General features: G+C 39.8%; 1 protein-coding gene across 7 annotated transcripts in view; it reads right to left on the minus strand.

Annotated features, from left to right (window-relative positions):
* Positions 1-12,722, minus strand: part of LOC119021502 (potassium voltage-gated channel subfamily A member 2) — a 78,291-nt gene that overhangs the window by 33,388 nt on the left and 32,181 nt on the right. The window contains exons 5-6 of one of the 7 annotated variants that reach the window (XR_005075611.1): positions 7,732-7,807; positions 6,124-7,161 (exon numbers count right to left, since the gene is read on the minus strand). The exons of 4 other annotated variants lie outside the window; for them this stretch is intronic. The gene's annotated coding sequence lies outside the window, so the exon portion shown is untranslated. Of the gene's footprint in view, positions 1-6,123; positions 7,165-7,731; positions 7,808-8,029; positions 8,361-8,514; positions 8,581-12,722 lie in introns of those variants that run through there. 2 more of the 7 variants (XR_005075613.1, XR_005075615.1) reach the window with 2 other exon arrangements.

A 12,722-nucleotide genomic window follows, 5' to 3' on the forward strand; every position in this document is an offset into this window, starting at 1 on the left:
ATACATCAAAGGGGAGCACTTTGTATCTGGGGAAGAAATTTGAATCAGAAAAGGAAGATCTTTAATGACAGATATTTTTTTATTCCATCACAAAGTAAATAAACATAGTGTTGTCCTGTAAGGTCAGTTTGTTTATTCAGTCTGTTTTTACTTATGTACTTGTGTGGCGGACCCTGCCACCTTCATGGCTTCAATCTGTATCTCTCCAACAGCCTGGTGTGCACTGATATCATTACATACTAAAACATATTCTGTTAACCTCCTTTACAAATCTTTGTCACAAGTGTTTGATAAAAAACATTTGAGAGATCGCTGCAAAAATGTGTTTATAACAGCCATACATTTTCTGTATTGGTAGAGCTGTAGTTTAGACAAGGGAACATGGCAGCATCCCTCAAAAAAGAGACAATCACTAAGGTTTTAGACACAGATCAGCAAAACTTTTTTGGAAAAGTAAAATCATGACCCAAACTGACCAACATCATGATCAAACTTTTTACACCAACTCCCCTCAGTGTTCAATCAACAGTTCCTGCTGTACTGTTAATTAAAAGGATCCTTATTGACATTTCCAGTGTGTTCACTTGACTATTATGTCCAAATAAAGCGGTCTAGACGATCTCGCTCAACAGTTGAACTGTTGTGTACTACCTGTGTGATCCTCTGTCGATACAGTGCGAGTGTGTACAAGTACAACATAATCATTAGTGGTGGTTTTAAATGATGTCTGGCTAGATCAAAGTTGCAACCAGACATAATTATCCTTTAAAACACAGAGTCTTACATCAGAGAAGGAGTCTGGTGATTTGACAGTATGTATATACAGAGCAGGGAGCAGAGCAGGTCCCTCAAACATTTATACTCAGGTAGCATTTAAAGGAGTATTCAAGTGATTTATCTTAGCACAACCATGTTCAAGAGACTAATAAGACCGACTAGGCAGAAGCAAAAATATCCAGACTTCAATCCCTAAAACATGTCAAGCTCTAAAAACCTGATCCTACATTTGCCATAAAGCAACCAGCAGTATATTTTTTATATATACCTAGGGTCATCATTTCCATGATTTTCAATTGCATCTGCACAAAATCTATCACATCATGATTTAAAACCGTGTTGCAGCGTATCACATATTCTGTGATTAAAGATTTTATCCGTACAAAGCTTCAACACAGGATTTATTTTCCTGTCCGACACGATGCAACGGAATAAATTGAGAATGTAACATGTGAGTATTGATGGAAACACAGTACTGTTGTCCAGGCAGCACAAGACTGAATCCTGACTGTGAAAGCGCATTTGATAGACTGGTCACTGTTACAATCCACTACGTTTATGTCCGATGATTTTTATCTACGCTGACTATTTCATAACCGCGGCCTGTTTCCAGCTCCCTCACGAGGGTTTGACGGATATGAAAACACGGCCGCATATCGGCGCTGATAGCGGCAGCATCCTGACATGACTCTGTTACAGGACCATTTACCCTCCCCGGCATCAGATTGCATTGAAATATTTACCGATAGCACAGTGAGGGCCTGACTGAGGTAATGATCCAGGTCAGTGGAGATGATGAGAGAGCCTGGGCACAGCTGTGGGAAAAGACCCAGTGAAAAACACATCCTGTGTTAGCTCACAGACATAATGTACAACACAAGAGAGTGTTGAAGAGCAAACTCAGTCAGAATAATAATTAGTATTCATTTCTGCCTGATAACAATGAAATCATACAATATTAAAAAGATGTTTTTTCTCCGAGGAGGGACAAAACAGACGACACGTCACATCTGCTGTATGTTCTTTACAAAGCGTTTCATCTTGTTGTGCTGCGTAGTTCACTGGGCAGGCTGTGAGCAGCGGGCCGCCGTCCTCCATCAGCCATACAGTGTAATTGTAAGGGGGTTATTACCATTACCCAACCATAACAATCAAATCCAATCATCCAACAATGAGGTATGGTTCCCCTTCACTTCTTTTTTAATGTTAATGGGAGTCCAATTCATCTTTTCGCAAAATCCAAACAAAAGCAAATAAAGCAGAAAGCTTCACGAGGACAGGCTTCAAAGCACGCGTCCTCATTAGACATACTACGCCTTTGAAGAGACATCGGCAATCCTCAGTGCTAAATCACAGATGGATCCCTGTAAAAGCCCTGAGTTTTTTCGTTTCACCCCCGCTGGGACTCCTATAATTATGAGCACATTAGCTGAACGTATTGTTTTTGGCTGTAAATGTGAAGTATGTCTGGAGCATAAACCGACGTCGTGCGTTCATATACCATCGCCGACCGATGTAATCAATAATCTCACTGGCAGTCTGCTGCTGACAGGCCATGCAGTGCCAAAGAGTACCGATAAATCCCAGTTGAAGTCTTTGTTTATTGGCTCTATTAAGAAGCTTGGTGCTTGAACTGATTCTGGCAGCCGTGATCAAGTGTGATAGGAACGAGGCCAGTTTAAGGAAATTGATTGCAACTGGCCTGTTTGTGGGTTTGGAGTGTGTCGCCTCAGGGGTCACAGTTCATAGAAAACTGGTTTAACCCATGAACATCCCCCGTACATAAATTAAAGGTCTTATTCCACACTGGTATAACATGAAGTATCTTCTGTAGTTCTACTATTTTTTGAGTAGAGACGTCTATAATTTTCATGATACATGTTAATAATCTTTTATTATCTGCTACTCTTTTAAAGATAATTCTGTTGAAAGATAAGATTAGATAAAGATTACTCAATGAATTTCTTTTTATTAACTGTCTTATCCATCTAAAAATAGAGGAAGATACCCATCAAGTGTTGATCAAAACATGATCATGATCTAAACAAGAGTAAAGCAGCCAATTCTTACAGAATATTAATTAATTTTGCTTGATAAATTACTTATATGCTCAAACACATCATCATAATCTTTGCCAGTTCATATCCTGTTTACCAACTGTAAGATCGATTATTTTGTCTACCATATTGTGTCATTCATAAACAGTTAGACAGTTATGTAACAGTTATAAACTGTTACAGTGGTGAAGCTGCAGTTGTCACAAAATATTTAATCTCCAACAAAGTGTTGACTGATCACTATAAATTCCCAGTATTTGCTCATATTGAGTACAGACCCAACAGTACTTCTCTCCTTTCCCTTCAAATGCAAATCTTTTTACCTTTGTAGTTTACGTTAACTTGCGGAGAGAGACTCTTGTGGAACCAAAGACTGAAACAATGACCTGCTACGACTAAATAAATGTAATGAGCGGCAGAAAATATGAATTTCATACTGATGCTCACTAAGAAGTTGTATATAATCTGGATTGGTCACGTCTTATCCAACACCTGATCCGCTTAATGAGCTTAGTGTGGCCATGAATACTGATTCAGTGTATCGGATTTGTGCATCCCACCACGGAAAAAGCACATAAAACACGAGTCACATGTCCAACCAGAGGAAGACAGCGGAGGTGACGGATTACAGGATACAATAATGAGATAATAAGCAATAAAACATAACCTAAATCCTGTACCTACTGTTGTTAGGGAGGTGTTGAAGCCTACGAGAAGTTAAATTAGGTTAGCAGTGACATTCAAAGTAACATCAGCAGTGAATAAGCAATAGAGGTAAAACAGAAGTAGTACTGTATCACACCTGATGATAATCAACACAATAATGCACATTATATCAAAACATGTATGCAACCCTGCACATGAAGATCCTGTCATCTTAATTCAGCGCTCCACTGAAGCTGCATCATGTTTACACTAAGTGAAATATCTAAATCCAACATTATGTGCTTATTATGCTGCTTCATTTACATATTCTGCTCATATGGACTTTGATTTCTATTGCGCTTTTGTCTACAGACCACTCAGAGCCCTTTACTGCACACACACACACACACACACACACACACACACACACACACACACACACACACACACACACACACACACACACACACACACACGAGACTGCCATGCAAGGTGCCAACTGCTCATCAGGAGCAATTTGGGGTTCAGTATCTCACTCAGAGTTTGGGATTCGAACAAGCAACCCTGCCGATTACTAGATGACCCGCTCTGCTTCCTGAGCTCCAGACGCCACAGGTGTCTTCTATATCACATTAAAACACAATTCTCCAAAAAACAAAACAAAAACACATTTGGTGTCTTTGCAAACTCTGGCATCTATATGAGAATTTAATACAAAGTCCTGTGGGCTTTAACTATGTTTGACTGCACAGTGTGAAGGTACAGAACGCCAACTCAAAGTATTTGAACATCTTCAAACAACCTCTAGGGCAGAAAGGTGATCACTGTTCAAATTCAACATGATGACAAAATAATGTTCTTAAGTCTTCACCTCTTTTGAAGATGCCATGACAATAATGTTTTGGTTTTTTTTCTGTCCATAAATAACAAGGGTGATAAGTTACATTTGTAAAGAGTTGTTCACATCCAGAAGTCAGAATGTGCTTAATAAAGGCATTATGCAACAACAGAGAGAAGACCTGGGGATAAGTGACCCCTGGTAGCCGCAAAGGTCTATGAAATAAAGGCAAAACACACACACAAACACACACGAATTACACAATCAATACATAAGCACAGAAGCAGCATCTACAGAAGCAGCACACTGTTCAGGCGCTGGCAGAGTGCTCCATAATATTAACTGAATTAGTGTTTGGTCAGTAAAAGGTCAGAAAATTGTGAAAAATGTTGATCAGCGTTTCCCAGAAATCAGAGAAAATTCACATTTAAGAAGCTGGAAGTGGAGAATTTTGACATGTTTTTCTTAAAATATGACTCAAAGTGATGAGTCGACTAGAACAGGTGATCATTTTAATAGCTGACAAGCAGTTAATTTATCACTGCAGCTCTAGACAGACATCAAACATTACAGAAATTAATTCATGATCACCACATCTCTGATCACAACACGAAAATATGTCAGACCACCTTACAAGACTTTTCCACGACTGAAGTTAACCAAACACCCAGGAACACGTGGAGAACATTTTTTCCAAAGCCTTCAACAGTGTTTGTTATCTTGAGCGCGCATATTTGTGCAAATGAGATAAAACATGAGCTTGCGCTGGGCTCATTTACTGGAGCGAGCGGGCGCTTGCAGAGCACTCACACAGATACAGTAATTCATGCACACAATGAAGACAGCCGAAAGTGACACATTTATTCGAAAAACATCCGCTCAGACTTTCAAAATGTGTCACGTTTGATACCGCTCAAATTTGTTCTCTCGGCACATCTCACTAAACAAACAAGTAAGAGATATTGGACACAGTGGCTGCTCCTGCCACACTAAGGGGAGGTCGCACTCCTTCCTGCCTGTGCAATTGCCTTAGCTCAATGACTTATGAAAAGGAGAACAATCTGTGCACAGATGGGACATGGATATAAATATTCTGACCTGTCACAAGGAGGCCAGACTACTCCGTTTCTAGCTTCAGGTGATATACGACAAGGCACAGGCGGAGGATTGGAGCTATGCTGGAGTGAGTTACCTCTAATAATAAGGGCAAGAAATGTGGGAAGACACTCACAGAACAAATGTGGAATTTTTCTGCATCAAGGCTAGTCGGACTTAGCCACTCCTGTTCTGATCTTTGATACAACAGTAAACTTCAAAGAGCAGCGGTTCTGTAATGACAAATGAACATATGTTGTCCTGATACATATGTTCTTATGATCTAATGAGTGGTAACTCAGGACAGCCACAGTTGTTTACTACCTACACCTGATCCAGCCGGCAGATTGCCAAGCCAACACATCAGTACATTTTTTTTTTTTTTTTTGAAGGTTCCCAGGAGAGTTGGAGGCAATTTTCTGTGATGAAAAAAATCCTCCAGATGCAAAACCCCCATTTCGCTACTCCAATTGATTTTAGACAGCGGAGTCTGCTTAGACTGTAGAGCAGAGCATTCAGATTTAATTGGACAGTGCCATCAGAGCCTGATTGGACATATTAGATGCATATAATTGGCTGATTTAGGCTTTGCTGTAGCTTACTGTTATACTGGTGTATATTGGATGCATATAGTAACAAGAAGGGTCCAGTTATCAAGTCACTTTTCACAGTTCATCTAGAAAGTGACAAAAGGACTTCAGAGAAAGTGACTTCTGGATGGTCATTAATTTCTGAATCAATGACCGATTCTGACTTTTTCCAGAAATGTGACATATTCTTGTCAAATTGTGCGGCCATAGGAGAAGCCTCATTATTTAGTATTCTACGACGCTGCTCGGTTTGCGTTTTTCTCTAAATAAGAAGGACAACAAGTCTTTCAAACTATATGACAAAATCGGCTGTCAATTGTTACTGCCTTCAAAAATCACAGATAGTAGAGCAGGATAGTGTTTTAGTTTGTCATGGTCACGTGATTATCATTGATACATCAGTGGCTGGCTGGCAAATTGCAGAAGAGCAAGGAACTTAGTTAAACCATGATGGACCAATGAATGATAACTCTAATTAGGGGTAGATTGCTTATGAGCCAGGGCCGATATTCAGCAGTTCTCAGATTATCGTATTAGTGATTCTATCAGCAATCTGGCAGAAAAATTTTTTAAAAAGTTTACTTTGGCTCTGATGCAACATCCTCTCACTCAGTGTCCACCCACAACACTATCTGATTGTTAACGTGACAGATAGCCTATAAACACTGAATAATCTGAATCTGCAAAGTAATCAACTAAATGTAGTGGAGTGGAAGTATACAGGGCTTGAGTAAACTGTATTTAGGTTTATTTCAGCACTGTTCGAATTTGACAAAGATTTTCATTTTAACTGCAAATAAATATCGACCCCAAATATTGATTTTTGGTCTCCTTGATCTTTAATAATCAGTATCGGCCCTGAAAAACCCACAGAGTCTCGTCTTGACTCAAGTGATATTCCTGCTGGTTATTTTGGGGTTTTGCATTTGGGGACACATATGCGTCCAAGCCTGTGGTGAACTTTGCATGAACTTAATGAACAACAAGCAGAAGCGCAGACACACTTCCAAGCTGTGTGTTTCTCTTTTTCAGTTTATCAGTCCACTGGATAACACGTGCTGCCGGGCTTCAGGCTCCTCAAACAACGCTGTGATCTCATCTTCCAAGTAGTTTTTCTCCTTTGGTCCACGGCTGGCGATTACTGACGAAACACTCATTCCTGCTGGCATTGAACAAGGAGATCTCACACAGCAGCTGTTGTCAATTTAAGTTGCTTTGTAGATTTGTAGATTACAGGTGATAAATTACAAATGGGATTCTTAGAAGCTCCTTGAACAAGTACTTTAAGGTCAACATGAATGGAACTGAAGCACACCAGAAATGATCTTTACATTATGTTCAAGTATTAAAGAACATTTTTATAAGCGCTGCATCCTTTCTAGCATTTAGTAAACGACATGATTTCTCCTGTACACCTTTGCTGTGACAATTGTAACTGCAAGATTCAGTTCAATTCAGCACTGAAAAGTCTTTGAAGACAAAACAGTCGTGGTCATAGTTAACGGAATCCAATGCTGATCAAATAGGATGTGAGCAGCTTTCTCACATGTCACAGAGCTAATAACATAATTACCTCCAAAGAGCCAATACCAGACACTAGTGGTCCTTTTCAGGTATTCATGAGGCACTTCAGCCTTGCGCAGAAACAACCGACACTGATTTTAATTCACAAATTCAAACTGAACTGCTGAAAACAGCTCTCACAAATTCAATTTCCGTCTTTACTTACAAAACTGGAATCAGAGTGCCTAATTACAACGTGGCATCAAGAACTGGATTTAGCTCCAACAGCAGGTTGACAGTTTCTGGAATAAAAACAGAATCATTTGATATAAAATTCCCCTTCGGCACCTCTTTGTCTTTATTAAGCCTTCAATACTGACTGCAGGAATGAATATCACTGTTATTTTGATAAGATGCTCACATACGACACCCCGACACAACACTGTGTGATCCGTCACCAGTGTTTACCCTCACAACACTGCGTCCTACATCCTGCATTACACTCCTCTGAGGCTGAGTGCAACATGAAATGCATGTTGCTGTCTATATATAGTCATCATTATTATGCAGGGATACCTTATGGATGAGGATAAATAAAGCATTCCTTCTTAAGTAGCTTTCTGAAAAGCTTTTGTCTGTTCCTGAACAATCAGTCACTGTGATCTGATACAGTTCTATACCAAGGCTACACCCAGCCAGACCATAATGCATTCCAGTCGTGGACTGTCACGAACATGAAGTCAATGTGCCTCGAGGGCTTTATTCTGTATGCCATGTCGCCGCTGCTTCTGCTGCTTCTGCCACTGACATTTTGTCTTCCTCCACGTGTGTCCTCACAATATGATCCGGGAAACCCTTTTCGTTCACAAAGAAAGCTTAATTAACCAATAATTTGGAGTTTTCCAGCAGCCGGTCTGTGCATCTGTTGTTGTTGGCCTCGCATAGTGAAGAAAAGCCCTGGGAGGATTAATTTGCTCGTTCTTCTAATGAGCAGTTGGAAAAGACATACCTGCCCTGTCACCGCTCCTTTGAGGATATAGGCATCAAAACAGGATGTGTTGTGATATACATCTTACTGGCAGGGTGCAGAGGAGAGGCACACATGAGGGGTGGGGGGGAGAAGAAATGATGTAACTGCTTTTGAACATCTGTATTTCAAAATATCTATATATGCATGAATAGTTCAGTTTATCAAAAATGCTTAAAATGTTGAAACACTGGCATGTACACATTAAAAAAAAAAAAACACTGATTCATTCAGATGTCATGTCAGTTTAAATTAAATGACTGATGGATACACAAATTAGCTATAAGAGCAGGGTAATTAAGCCATCTTTACATTACAAACACGCAATCTATGATCCTGACAGCTATTTTGTGTTCCTCTAATATATGACATAACATCCACAGTGTCGCCGTGACTCCACAGGAGGGCAGCAGATAGATTTAGCTAATTCCACCCTGCTCACACTCCTGGCTGAGCTAAGAGGTGTGTGGGTTTTTTTGGGTTTTTTTGTATCCATCTTGATTTGATTTTGAGGACATTCAGAAGCAGCGCTGCTGGACTAAAAACAGACACCAGACAGATTAATTGAACATGACAGCTAAAGCTTTCTAAACCCTCTAATGTGGTCTAGTGACCCAGCAACCTGTGTGTGTGGATTCAGGATGTTTAAAAGTGAAAAATCATACGCTCACTGCAACCTCAGAGTCCCAGGAGGTCGCCGAAAGCCAAGGACACAAATGTGCAGTTAAGTGTGGTGCACAAAAGGTTCAGTCTTTAGGTTAAATCATCCCTGAAGGTCACACGCTGGCTAGTGAACACATCGTCATTTAACATTCAATCAATAGTCAGTGAGTGGTAGCACCTGTTAGCATGATATTTATGTTCAGCAGAAAAAACATACATACATGTATGACCACTGGGACGCCATAAATTCCATGCAAGTTACAACAACAAATGATAACCCATAAATCATCCACTCTTTTTTAAAGAGAACATATTATATTATAATTCATACTGGGAATTATGCTGCTATAGATTGGACACATCTGGCTTCCAGATTGCCAAATATTTGGGAGCCATCTTGCGTGTTAGTTTTCATGCTACAAGTGGACCTGATTCCTCCTCCGATTCATTTCCATTCTGGTGCAAAATACTGTAATACGGTTTTACACCAAATAAAGTTGTCATTGTGTCAAGGACTATTTTTTGAGCTTTACGAGGTGAAGGTTTTTGAGGATAAACACTCATTTCAATGCTTCTACAAGTAATTCACAGAGACAGGGTACACTTTCTTTTTTTTTTTAAACCCTGGCTCTGTCAGAGCTGTGAAATATATGCGAGGACAGGAAATCTGTGCTCTGTGAGGCTTGCAGCAAGAAATCTCAGGTCAATACAAAATGGAGAACCATCAATCATGACTGGAAAAAGCCAGAAGAGTCGCATACAAATCCGAAAGATTAAAGAGTCGACAGATCTCTAGATGGAGGCCCAGCGGACAGTCAGCTGTGACAAACAGGGCACAACCACATCAGAACCGATGACGGGAGGTCGTCCTTGTGTTGGAAATAGGCAGCGTTTTTCAAAAAGTGCTTAGCAGGTGACTGGATGAACAATCTATATATCATGTATTAAAAGGTATATTTGGATGAGGCAACTCAAACACTTTGTTTAGCTTAAAAGGTCCAACTATTTATAGTTACAGATAGTTCTAACAACCTATAACCTAACCTTGCTTGGTATGCCACATTCATCAGACATGACCATAATTCCTGGGATACCAGGCTGTCTGACCTGGAGCGAGATAACTGCTTAAAAGGTCCAAGATAGCTGATTATCAAGTGTCAATCTCAACTTTTCAAATTGTTCACAAACAGCCAGACTGAGCCTTTTCCAAGACATGTCCCTATAAAAGTCCAATTCCTTGTATGCATACACATGCTGGATCAATAAAGTCAGTCAAGAAGTTCCCTGTACAGAGACACAAGCCTGTGTTTCCCTCCATGTGTCCTTAGCAGAGGCGGAAGGTTTGATCACATACACAGTTTCAAAGGTTGGAGGGTCACCTGATCCTGTGTGTGTGTGTGTGTGTGTGTGTGTGTGTGTGTGTGTGTGTGTGTGTGTGTGTGTGTGTGTGTGTGTGTGTGTGTGTGTGTGTGTGTGTGTGTGTGTGTGTACCATGCCTCGGGGCAATGGTATAATAGGCACCAACCCACCCCAGGGGTCAAACCCCTCCAGCCCTCCGACTGAGGGTCCCGCCTCAGTCATATTTGATTTCAAGGGCCAAACCCTCAAACTGATGTGTTCTGGACAGGTACAAAAGAGACCGAGGGAGAGGATTGTGCTCTTTTGATTTTCCTCTCAAGCCTTTTCACTGTCAAGCTAACATTGTGCTCGGTTAAGTCATCAACAGTCAACACTCTCAACAATCTGTTCTCAGCTCAGTGTGAGCCGTCTTATCAGATCGAAGACTTTCGGGTCATTGAAAGAGGAAATGAGAGTTTGTAAAAGATAAAAAGCTGATATTGGAAGTATTTCTGGTGTTTACCATTAGGTTTATAATCAGCCTTTTGCGCCACATTAAATCCTCTCTGCCTCATGCATTTGTTCAGTATTGGGTAAGGCATGTTTAAAAAAAAAAGAAGTAAATCTAAATAAAATCTAAAAAAAAAAAAAAAAAAGGAGATGTAAGATGTATCAAAAACAATAGTTTACAAAAAAAAATTGTAAAAAAGACATTTGTCCCAGATATCATGGAAAGATAAATTACAACAAGCTGAAATGTAGAACCAGAGGTTGTTTAGTTCTCTAAAGAATGGGTGCTTGACTTTTTGAAAAAACAAAGAAAGTCTGAACCCACATGAAAAAATGACGCTGAATGATACGGACAATTCACAACAAGTGCGTCTGATATAGGGAAACATTCCAACTGGCTGACGAGTAATCATTCATGGAAAAACCTCGGTGTAGAGTATGTGACAGCGGACTCTTGTGTCAAACCACTCATTCAGTATATAACCTCTGGGCAGTGGCACTGAATCAATGCCGCGGGGCATCAGTGGTGGGACGTGAGCCAGACTGGAGATATAGTGCCCGGCAGTGAGTGGCAGACTACATCACAAACCCTTATTGTGACAGAATGATTTATGCAGTGTCGTAAAAAGTGCACAGAAATCATGCTTGTGTAAAAAGTAAAGATATCCTGTTGTAATGCGTCTTTGGTGAACATTTTTAATGACGCAACATGAATTCTGCAGAATAACTACTGGCTGAAAATATCTAATAAATGCAGCGGTGTTAAAAAAAAAAGAAAAAAAATTGCCTCCAAAATGTAATGAAGTGGAAAAATACACTTAGTCACACCCCAGTAATCATCGAGGACCATTTGGAAATCTTGAACTTGCTACTTTCAGCTAATCGATCAGATTTAATCATTTCTGGCAATCATTTAACTTTATTATTATACAATTATTGAATAGTCTATGGACCACTTCATCCGGGATTAGAGTCAGCTGCTAAAAGCACTGACTTCATGGGCTATAAAAAGCAAATCAAGAGGTGCCAAATGTTGTGAAACGTGGTGAGAAGGAAAACAAGAATTTGGTTGTTTTCTGGTATGAAAAAGCAAAACTCTCACGCTGTTAGAGCGTCGGCCTTTCAGAGGCTTGTTATGCTGTCTTGAACTGCGGTGTGTTAACTTAATAAGAAAATAAAAATAAATCCATAGAGATAAATCTGTCTCTCTGAATGTCTGCAGATATTTATCAGTTTTTCTGTGTTGAAAACTGTTGTTGTTGTTGTTGTTGTTGGCCGTCCATGATGCCTTGGTGTGAGTCTGTGTTTCTGTGTGGCAGCTCTGATTTTAAATGCGCCACTTTCAGGCGGGCAAACTCTCAAATGCCATGGACAATAATTACTGCATATTCACTTTACCCTGGGGTTCATGACTGCACTGTAACCACCATCACCCAAACATCACAAGAGTAATGCTGCCTTAATGTTTAAAAATGAAAAAAATGTACGTTAAGTTTCAGGTTTTGATAGAAACAGTCGCTAAGATTATTGCATTTGCAGATATGATAATTGATTACTTAGAAATTAGAAGTTACAGTTTATCTTTTGCGGTGTACGTTTTTAGTCTCTGCAAGTCAATTTTCACAAAATAGCTTAATATATTCAGAGGAGTTAAGATATCAATTTAAAAATATGTTAAT

This window comes from Acanthopagrus latus, chromosome 6, assembly GCF_904848185.1.
Source record: "Acanthopagrus latus isolate v.2019 chromosome 6, fAcaLat1.1, whole genome shotgun sequence".
Classification (NCBI taxonomy): domain Eukaryota; kingdom Metazoa; phylum Chordata; class Actinopteri; order Spariformes; family Sparidae; genus Acanthopagrus; species Acanthopagrus latus.